This window comes from Magnolia sinica, chromosome 8 (assembly GCF_029962835.1).
Source record: "Magnolia sinica isolate HGM2019 chromosome 8, MsV1, whole genome shotgun sequence".
Lineage (NCBI taxonomy): Eukaryota > Viridiplantae > Streptophyta > Magnoliopsida > Magnoliales > Magnoliaceae > Magnolia > Magnolia sinica.
In genome coordinates, this window is record NC_080580.1 from 26,661,998 (window position 1) to 26,672,750 (window position 10,753).

At 42.5% G+C, this 10,753-nt stretch overlaps 1 non-coding gene across 1 annotated transcript; it reads right to left on the reverse strand.

Annotated features, from left to right (window-relative positions):
• Nucleotides 1-298: 298 nt before the first annotated feature.
• LOC131254586 (small nucleolar RNA R71) lies at nucleotides 299-405 on the reverse strand. Its single transcript, XR_009175706.1, has one exon. It is a non-coding gene; the product is annotated as a small nucleolar RNA R71 (small nucleolar RNA).
• Between the last annotated feature and the right edge of the window lie 10,348 nt (nucleotides 406-10,753).

A 10,753-nucleotide genomic window follows, 5' to 3' on the forward strand; every position in this document is an offset into this window, starting at 1 on the left:
GTGTTCCCTGTTCACACAGGGAACATTGATTTTAAACCAGGTGTGATTCAATTGATTTCTAAATTTCATGGTTTGGATTCTGAAAGCCCCTACTTGCACAAAGGACTTTGAGAAAGTGATTGTAGCATTACTAGTAAACAATGGCAATAGGGATGTACTCAAACTTAGGTTATTCTTATTTTCTCTAAAGGATCGAGCCAAAGCATGACTCAACTCTCTAAGATCTCATACCATCATCACATGGCAAGCCTTAAGTAGAGAGTTTTTGAAAAAATTATTTTCTAAGTACAAAACAAATGCACTGAAATAGGAAATCATATCGTTCTCCCAAAAGGGGAATGAATTATTTTTCCAAGCTTGGGAGCGCTTCAAAGACCTTCTACTCACTTGCCCACATCATGGTTATTATAAGGACTGTATCATAGTCCGTACAGTTCCTTAGGCTTCCGCAGTCCTCCCGGTCGAATTTGGGCAATCCGCGACCTGTATCAGATGTTTGTGCGCGATCCTAAGCCAAGTCCTACATATCGAAGTCGGCTCGACCTGAAACTTGTACCTCCGCGATTCGCGCACCGATCCAATAGCCGGGCCAGAAGATGTCGGCCCATATTCATTCTAAAGAAACACCTCGTGTTGCGAATTCCGAGAGAATCTCTACAGCATGTCCCATCAATCAAGTCAAGTACACCCTCCATACCCAATACCACCTTACCCTATTATAAGTACAAGCACCCACTTCCTCTTTTTCCTAAGTTAACTCTCTCTCTCCCCACCCATTCCTCTTTTACATAATTTTCAACTAAACCCATACCGTCCCATCCCCATTCCTTACAACACCCATTCCACCATTCTTTATCAATTCATCATTCCTCTCTCTCTCTCTCTCTCTCTCTCATTCTCTAAGCAATCTCCCAACTCCCAAGAGAGCTTCCAACATCCAAGCTCTCCAAGCTTTTCCAAAAACTAAGTGTGGCCCACTTTCCCACCCTCTCATCTCTCATCTCAACCCTTTATTCTTCATCAACCTCTATCTAAATTAAAGGCAAGAACATAGGAGTCCAAGGAGCTAAATAAGAAGACTAATAGGTGGGTGATCCACCGTGAATTTAAATTTTAAGGCCCACTTGATGTGGGACCCTCATGATGTAAGTATTGTATAAGGGTGGGCCCATTAGTGGTGGGGTCCCTCCCCTTTTATGCTGTTTTCCCTTACCTTTTCTCTTCTTTTTTTTTATTATGTGATAATGATGTATGTGGCCCACCTGATCTAAGCTGTCCATGTGTTGGGCCCCACTTCACTGCCTGTCTAATGGATGGGCCTGGACTTGATGAAGCAAAACATAAATATCAGCCGATCCAAAACTCTGGTGGGCCACCATGTGGGCCCCATTCGTTGCATGTGTGCAACCATCCACTCATGTGGGGTCTACCATGTTGGATGTGTATGACATCCAGACCGTCCATTCATGTGGGGGCCTACCATGATGGATGTGTTTCATCGGCCATCCGTCCAGCGTCTTTAGACGCTGGGTGCTGACGCTCCCACCCTACCACACACACACGTATATAATAATAATAATAATAATAATAATAATAATAATAATATAATATTTTATATTAATTAATGACGTGGTGGACCACTCCCACGTGGGACCCATCGTACCTACAACAACTATCTAGCAGCTGTATTAACGTTAGCTGCAACCGACGTGAGGTGAAATCCTCACTGTCCAGAGGGACTCACAGCTGATGGATGGATTTCATCCAACCGTCCATCCATTTGGCTTGCACGCCATGGTGGCCCACACTCTTGGACCCCACCATGATGCATGTATAGTATCCATATCGTCCATCTGCTGGACGCTGGGCTGCTGGCCCAGCAGTCTAGCGGCATGGATGCTAGGTATGGCCCCACCATGATGCATGTACTGTATTTATACCGTCTAACCATTTGATGCAGGTGTTGCATCTATATCGTCCATCAATTGTCCCATGAAATCAGCAGTTCTGTGGGGTCCATTGATGCATGTATTACATCTAAAATCGTCCATCCTATTGGCAGCTCGTCTTAGGCATGAGGCCAAAGAAATAAGATAGATCTAGTATCACGTGGACCACACTGTAGAAACAGTGGGATTGAACATCTACCATTGCAACCCCTTGGGTTACAGAAGTTTTGGACCAATATGATATTTGTTTTTCCTCTAAGATCAGGTCTTTGTGACCTTATGAATAGACTGGATGGGAGATAAACGCTATGGTGGGCCCACTGGAAATTTAACTCTGGAAATCATTATCACCACTACCATTTGTGGTATGGTCCAAATGATCCTTTGGATATGATTCCTTTTTTTTTTAATGCTCTAAAATGATCTCTAACAATGGATGAACGGTGTATTGGATTCGGCCCATTTGATCGGTCCATTCAACTCAGTCCATTCAACTCAGCCCATTGATTCAACCCATTTGAATCGGCCCATTTGATTCGGCCCATTTGAATTGGCCCATTTAATTTGACCCATTTGATTCTGCCCATTTGATACGGCCCGATATTATATATATATATATGTATATATATATTGGCCCATGAGTGAGGCCCAATGTGATGCGTATATGCCCCATAAGCGAGGCCCATGATGATGTTTATTAGGCATTTATATGAGACAGTGGGCCCATTATACGATTGGCCCTATGAGCGCCATTCCTTGGGAGCAATGTTGGTTAAAGGTCCACATTGATGGGCAATGATGGTTGGACGTACACATTGTGACCTTCACTTAGGCCTTGTTAGGCCCATTCTCATCATTCTCTAATGGGTTAACCCAAACGCTTGGGCCCCATTGATTTTAATTGATCCATCATCGACCATTCATTTATGGACCCCACCTTGCGTCAAGGTTGATTATCGATGCTGATTATCGGTGCTGATTGCTGATACTGGCTACCGTTGTCGATTATGAGTTTGTGACAGCATAGCATTATGATACATGCCCATACACATTATCTGTATTTTTTTATATGATGTGATTGGCCATTGCATATGCCAGAGTGCAGGTGGCTTATGGGACTCCCTAATAGGGAGAGTTATCCCACATGAGTGCACGGTATGCGCAGGATTGATGCATGATTGGACTGTGTGACTCATGCACTTTGCATTTGTGTGATTGTGATTATTGTATGCCCTAGCGACATCAAGGCCATAACCTCCACAGACACATCATGGGTGGCTGGATTGGATACCCAAAATACTGTTTCTAGCATCAAGGAGCCGTAGATGTCCCTGGGTGAAAATCCCTAAACTTGATGGTGACAGAGGATGACTCCAACTTCGAGACCGAGTGGATACATGAGTGCACGAAGGCTGAATACCAGGAGGCTGCATCTCCCACTGTGTCGTGGTTGGTTGGAAAGTGGTGTGGCCTTACCCGCCCGAGGGTAGGAGGCATTACTAGCCTGAGTTTGACCAGCTCATGAATGGGTCCATTATTGACATGCCAGATAGGTATTGACAGAGTATTGACTAGGCGGATAGTGATGTTTCTTACACTCACTTGGACCGCGAGCCTAGGAAAGGGGCAGTATCATTTGGAGTGTACTAAACCCTGATGATTATCCAGAGTGAGAACTGTACTGATATTTGATGCTCTAGTGATGAGCTGCATTGATATATGGATGATAATTGACATGCTTGAATTGCATCTCGCATTGTATGGTCTTGATAAGACCAATAACATTCATGTCTTGCACTGCATAGCCTTGGTACGGTTGATTACATTCTTGTACTCATCAGCATAATTCCACATTACTCTGATAGTGCATTTTGAGCACGCTCATATTGTGCACATACTTACACCACCCTCTAAGCTTTCTATAAGCTTATGCATGATTGATGCATGCAGGTGACGCTAGGACGCAGTCGTAGCCTCACCGCAGTAAGAGTGTACAATCGAGCTTAACGAGTTTCCGTTATTATTATCTTGTATTTCCCTTAATATGTATTGTACCTTAAAGTTTTTTATCATAGTGGATTTTGTGATGGTGTTCTTATAGTTATTGTTTGTGGGTTATGCTTATGGTTATGCTTATTACGAATCAAAATCATGTTTGAAATCCTCCTTGTAGAATCCAGGATCGGAACCTGGTGTATGGGTGTTGGGAGCCGAGAATGGGGTACTATGGAGGCTGTTGGCGACGGATTCGGAGATCAGGAATTTTGTAAGCCCAGTTTCTAAGTTTGGGGCGTGACAGTTATGAACCATGACACTTGATTGATGCGTTCCAGAAGGGGCTCACTATGGATACCCGTCAGTTCATAGAGACGATGTGTGGTGAAACCTTTCTTGACAAAGATCATAATGAGGCTTGGAATTTTCTAGACATGTTAGCAGAGAATACTCAAACATGAGATGTCCCTGGTAAACCAGATCAAACTAGACTCATTCCTAGAGAGAAAGCGGGGATATATGTCCTAAGTAAGGAAGACGACCTTAATACAAAATTCATTGCATTAGCTAGAAAGGTCGAAGCCTTGGAAATTAGGAAGGTTGATATGGTTAAAGAAAGCACTTCCTTAGGTAATTTTTGTAGCATTTGTGATGGTGCAGATCATGACACAAAGGATTGTCCAATAATCCCAGTTGTACAAAATATCATGCATGAGCATGGCTAGCAAATGCTATAAATAACTATCAAAGGTCAGTTATGCAACCAATAGAAAATATGTAAGGCCCGTATCATAGTTCGTACTATTCCGTAGGCTTCCGCGGTCCTCCCGGTCGAATTCTGACAATCCTTGACCTGTATCTGACGTTTGCGCGTGATCCTAAGCCGAGTCCTGCATATCGGAGTCGACTTGACTTGAAACTTGTACCCCTACGACCGCGCCGTCGCCGCGACTGGTGCACCGATCAGATACCTAGGCCAGGAGATTTGAGCCCGCGTTCATCTAAAGGAAAAATGCTACGCGTTATGAATTCCGAGAGAATCTCTACAATATGTCCCATCAATCAATCAATCAATTGATCAAGTCAAGTACACTCCATACCACAAGTACAAGCAACCATTACTTTTTTTTTCCAAAGTCAACTCTCTCTCTCTCTCTCTCTCTCTCTCTCTCCACCCATCCCTTTATTACAACTCCATCACTCCACCCATCACCCATCACCCATCACTTCTCTCTCTCTCTCTCATTTCTCAAAACAATCTCCCAAGCAACAAAATTCCAAACGTCCAATCTCTCTCCCAAATTCAAGTGTGGCCCACTTTCCCACTCTCTTATCTCTCATCTCAACCATTCATTCATCATTAACCTCCATCAAAATTGAAGGCAAGGAGCATAGAAGTCCAATGATCTAAAGAGGGAGGCCGATATGTGGGTGATCCATCACTGATTTCAATTTTAGGGCCCACTTGTTGTGGGACCCACATTGATGTATGCAATGTAGAGAGGGGCCCATAGTGGCGGGGTCCTTCTATCTCACTATTTCTCTCTTTTCACTCTCTCTCTCTCTCTCTCTCTTCCTCTCTCTCTTACATGGATGGTGTGTGTGTGGCCACCATGAAGTATGTATTTTATCTATGCCGTCCACCGAGTGGCCCACATGGCAGTCTATTTGGACGGGCCCAAACGAAGTTAAAACACAAATATCAGCTTGATCTAAGAGTGTGGACCACCTGACGTGGGGCCGTCATATTACGTAGGGCCATCCAAACTGTCCATGTGGGGCCTATTAGTGCAGTGTGCTCCCTTTTATCCAGGCCGTCCAACGTCCCTGAATGCTGGACGCTGTCACTCACATGGCTTCACACACACACGTGTATATATATACACACACACACACACACACACACTATATAATATAATATATTACATATTATATAATTACTATGGTGGGCCACTGCTACGTTGGACCCACCTTTATCATGATGTATACACCGTCCAGATCCATTTAGATGGTGAGTTTGGGCAGTCTGCTACCGCAGTGAAGATATATATAATATATTATATTATATTATATTATATTATATATAATATATTAATAACATTATATTGGTGGGCCACGACGTGGGCCACACCATGATGTATGGTTACATCTGCACCATCCAGTTTTTGGACGGTACAATAGGCGTGATATCCAGACCGTCCATCCATTTGGTGACCAGCCCCACCATGATGCACGTGCTGTATCCCTACCGTTCATCTACCTGGCGTGCAGGGTACGACCCCACCATGATGCACGTATTGTATCCCTGCCATCCATTCCACCTCATGAGGATCACCGTGATGGATGGGCTTTAGCCGCACCGTCCACGTGGTTGGATGGTGGGTCCCACCCTCTGATGTATGTGTTGAATCTGACCATCTATCCATTTGGCGAGCCCGTCTCCAGGCTTGAGACTAAAAATAAAGCAGATCCAATATTAAGTGGACCACACTGCAGAGATTAGTGGGATGAACGTCCACCATTAAAAACCACTTAGGATTACAGGGTCTTGGACCTATACGATATTTGTTTTTCCTCTATAACCAAGTCTTTGTGACCTCATGCACAGATTGGATAAAAAATAAATATTATGGTGGGCCCACTGGAAATATAATTGTGGAAATCATTATCACCATTGCCATTTGTGGTATGGTCCAGATGATCCTTGGATATGATTCATTTTTTTTGAAATAATGCTCTAAAATGATCTCTAGTAGTAGGTGAATGGTGTGGTTAGTTCTGGCCCATTTGAATCTACCCATTAATTCGGCCCATTTAATCGGCCCATTGGATTTGGTCCATTTGATCGGCCCATTTAAATTGGCCCATTTGATTCGGCCCATTTGATACGGCTCGATGTTATATATATATATATATATATATATATATATTAGCCTATGAGTGAGGCCCAATGTGATGCGTATATGCCCCATAAGCGAGGCCATGATGATGTATATTAGGCCTATTATACGATTGGCCCTATGGGCGCCATTCCTTGGGAGCAATGTTGGTTAAAGGTCTACATTGATGGGCAATGATGGTTGGACGTCCACATTGTGACATTCTCTTAGGCCTTGTTAGGCCCATTCTCATCATTCTCTAGTGGGTTAATCTAAATGCTTGGGCCCCATTAATTTTAATTGATCCATCATCGGCCGTCCATCTATGGACCCTGGCTTGCGTCGAGGTTGATTATCGATGCCGATTGCTGATACCGGCTACCATTGCCGATTAAGAGTTTATGACAGCATAGCATTATGATACATGCCCATACACATCATCTGTATGCTTGTTATGAGGTGTGATTGGCCATCGCATATGCCATAGTGTAGGTGGTTTATGGGACTCCCTGATATGTAGAGTTACCCCACATAAGCGCATAGTATGCGTAGGATTGATGCACGATTGGACTGCGTGACTCATGCACTTTGCATTTGTATGATTGTGATTACTATACGCCCTAGGGACATCAGGGTCATAGCCTCCACAGACACATCGTGGGTGGTCGGATTGGACACCGAAAATATTGTTACTAAGCATAGGGGCGCCATAGATGTCCCTGTGTGAAAATTCCTAAACCCGATGGTACCAGAAGATGACTCCAATATCGAGACCGAGTGGAAACATGAGTGCCCGGATGCTGAATACCAGGAAGCCGCGTCTCCCACTGTGTCATGGTCGGTTGGAAAGGAGTGTGGCCTTATCGCCCAAGGGTAGGGGGCATTGATAGGCTGAGTTTGACCAGCTCGTGAATGGACCCGCTATCAACGTGCCGGATAGGTATTGACAGACTATTGGTCAGGCGGATAGTGAGGTTTCTTACTCTCACTTGGACTGGGCGCTTGGGAAAGGGTAATACCATTTGGAGTGTACTAAACCCTGGTGATTATCCAGAGTGAGAACCGTACTGATATTTGATGCTCTAGTGAGGAGCTGCATTGATATGTGGATGAGGATTGACATGCGTGAGTTGTATTTCGCATCGCATGGCCTTAATATGGCCAATAGCATTCATGTTTTACATTGTATAGCCTTGGTACGACTGATTGCTTTCATGTATTCATCAGCATGATTCCGCATTACTCTGTCATTGTATTTTGAGCACGCCCATATTGTGCACACACTTACACCACCCTCTAAGCTTTCTATAAGCTTATGCACGATTGATGCGTGTAGGTGACGCTAGGACGCAGCCGTAGCTTCACTGCAGTAAGAGTGTGTAGTTGGGATTCAGGAGTTTCCATTATCATTACCTTGTATTTTCCTTCATATGCATTGTACTTTAAGGTTTTTGATCATAGTGGATTTTGTGATGGTGTTCGTATGGTTATTATTCGTAGGTTATGCTTATTGTTATGCTCATTTCAAATCAAAATCATGTTAGAAATCAGCTTTGTAGAATCTCAGGATCGGAACCTGGTGTATGGGTGCCGGGAGCCGAGAATGGGATACTACGGAGGCTGTCGGCGCCAGATTCGGCAATCGGGAATTTTGTGAGCCCGGTTTCTGAGTTTGGGGCGTGACAAAACATGTACAATCTAAATTGGTGTAACCATCCAAATTTTAGTTGAAGGAATAAACCACAAATTAATACTCTCAATGCACCTCAATGCCCTCCACAAAACTTCTTTGGGGCACCTAACAATACACCATATGTATCCCCACCAAAGCAGTCATCTGTGGAGGATGCATTGACCACATTCATGAACTCTTAAGTTCAAATGAATTAGTCTCTAATCCAATCAAATCAAGAATTAAAGTCAGCCGTGGCTAGGATTGAGACTCAACTATATGCTAGGGAAAAAGGCACCCTTCCTTCTCAACTTGTGTGAAACCTTAGAAATACATATTTCATTTAAGACTTAAATCCAAGCAAGCTACATCATGAATAAGCTAAGGCCATCATTACCTTGAGAAGTGGAAAAGAAGTCGATAACAAGATAATGCAATCATAGAAATACCGAAGGATGAGCCACGGTTTCAAGAGAATGATGAATAGGCTATGGTTTAAGAGCCACAACAACAAAAGGATAAAGTGACTAAGTCACATGAGCCTCCAGTTCCGTTCCCATCTAGACTTCGGAACCCGACTGTCCCGATGAAATATCAAGAGGTGTTGGATGTGCTCTAAAAGGTTACCGTCAATATTCCTTTACTTGATGCCATTAGACAAATTCTATCATATGCTAAATATCTCAAGGACTTATGCACTATAAAGAAGAAATTAAATGTGCACAAGAGGCCTTCCTCACTAAGAAAGTGAGCACTATCATTCAGAAAAGGGCTGTACTCAAATATAAAGACCCGAGAAGTCCCACTATTCCTTATATTATTGGAAAATTTCAAATTGAGTATGCTTTGCTAGATTTGGGTGCAAGTGTCAACTTAGTACCTTATTCGGTTTACCAACAAATGGGGTTAAGCAAGCTTAAACCAACCACAATTACACTCCAACTCGCTAATCGCTCCATTAAGGTATCAAGGGAAATCTTAGAGGATGTGTTAGTCCAAGTGAAGCAATTCTACTTCCCCATGCATTTTATTGTATTATACATTGAACCATGTGTAAATGCTAGTGGTCAAGTTCCCATTATTTTAGGCCGTCCATTCCTAGTAACTTCAAATGCAATCATCAATTGCCGGAATTAAATAATGAAGTTGTCTTTTGGTAGCGATACCTTATAGATAAATATTTTCAATATATGTTAGCAGCCAATAGACAATAATGAGATCCATGAGCTGAATTTTATGGACTACTTGATAGAGGAAGAGGAATTGGAACCTGGCCTATCTAAGGAATTGATTAAAGTCTTTAGGGACTTTAAAAAAAACTGATTTAGAAAAAGTGTTTGCTAAAATTTGTGATGATAATGAGAGCACTGCCACCTAGGACATTGGTAGATATCGATGGAGACCACGCACTCAAATCCTATCTATCGAGAACTCGTGACCTTTGCCATCACCAACCAATGTTCCAAAGCTTGATTTAAAACCATTACCAAATGAGCTTAAGTATTATACTTAGGTGAAAATAAAACTTATCATGTGGTGATTTCTTCATTTTTAGACAATGATTAATAGATTAAATTGTTGAATGTTCGAAGGGACCACAAAGGAGCCTTGGGCTGGATCATTTCTGACATTAAGGGTGTAAGCCCTTCCATATGCACCCATCAGATCCACCTCGATGAGAACACCAAACCAATTAGATAATCTCAAAGGCGTCTCAATCCAAATATTATGGAAGTTGTAAAAAATAAGGTGATCAAATTGTTGGATATGGGAATCATCTACCCAATATCCGATAGTGTTTGGGTGAGTTCAACTCAAGTAGTCCCAAAGAAATCCGGAATAACTATTGTGCAAAATTCTAATAATGAACTCATACCAACATGTGTCATCACAGGTTGGATTGTTTGCATTGATTATAGAAAATTGAACTAGGTCACAAAGAATGACCATTTCTCTCTACCATTTATTGATCAAGTTTTAGAGAGGGTAACAGGTCACTCCTTTTATAGTTTTCTTGATGGATATTCTGGATATAACCAATAGAGATAGCCCTAGAAGACCAAGAGAAAATCACGTTCACTTGTCCCTTTGGCACGTTTTCCTTCCAACGGATGCCATTTAGATTGTGTAATACCCTAGCAACTTTCCAATGGTGTATGTTAAGTATTTTTTGAAATATGGTTGGGAAGTTTCTTGAGGTTTTCATCGACGACTTCTCTGTATTTAGGAGTAGTTTTAAGGAATGCCTCAACAATTTA